Below are 926 nucleotides of genomic sequence, written 5' to 3' on the forward strand. Positions count from 1 at the left end.
TGTACCAAGTCTAGACCTAGACCTAGCCCGTAGCTCGCCATACTCAGCACAGCTATCAGCCGTCCAAGTCATGCTCCCGTCCGCGTGTAATTCTCACGGCCAGTCCACATCGATGTTCAGCGCTTCTTTCCGCAACAAGTGTTAAGGCTAGTCCGACCATAGGTTTATAGGTCTGACCCTAGGTAAGCCTCTGGTCGACCCTTGTCCAGCCTTCGTGTCAGCTCGGCCGATTACCCATGTGTCGCGTTTTCACAGCAACACATCAGGTACATGGCTCGGTCACGCCATGTTCTATGCCGCTGACGGCCATGCCACCAGCAGTACCACGTACCATCACGCGCGCATTTTAGAAAATTTGCCTGCGTCGTTTTACTCCCGTCCGGCCATAAATGCACCCGTCCGGCCAAAAATCAAGTTTCCGCGGCCAAAACTGATTTTTAGCGGACCACATGGATTTTCTTCGGGCTTTTTCTTCTTTTTCCCTGTTAGATCCCTTCCTCTGTTGCCTCTGATCTATCTTCTTCATTTTTTCCTTTACCAAAATCCATCTTTTCCCTTTCCTGGTCTTTTATTATAACAGCTCATGTAACGGGGTGTTACATTCTCCCCCACTTATAGGAATTCGTCCCCGAATTCCCAACGCAAGTTCATGCTTTATACTCTTAAGAATTCTGGCTTCCATCTGACTTCTTCTTTCTTGCTTTCTCTTCCACGCTCTCCTTTGTAGCCGTTCATCTTGGTTTTTCTGTCCTTCCATTCTTTCGGCTATAAATAGTCCCTACTTCCAACTTCATCTTTCTTCTAAGGTTTCCCAAACCTAATTTTCTAGTTCCAGGAATCCTTCCTAGGACTTAGAGTTTTCTCCCTAACTTCTCACAGCTTCCTAACAAGGGACTTGCTAGAAGTTAGTTTTCATCCAAACCGCT

The sequence above is a fragment of the Eutrema salsugineum genome, unplaced genomic scaffold (assembly GCF_000478725.1).
Source record: "Eutrema salsugineum unplaced genomic scaffold, Eutsalg1_0 scaffold_7, whole genome shotgun sequence".
NCBI lineage: Eukaryota > Viridiplantae > Streptophyta > Magnoliopsida > Brassicales > Brassicaceae > Eutrema > Eutrema salsugineum.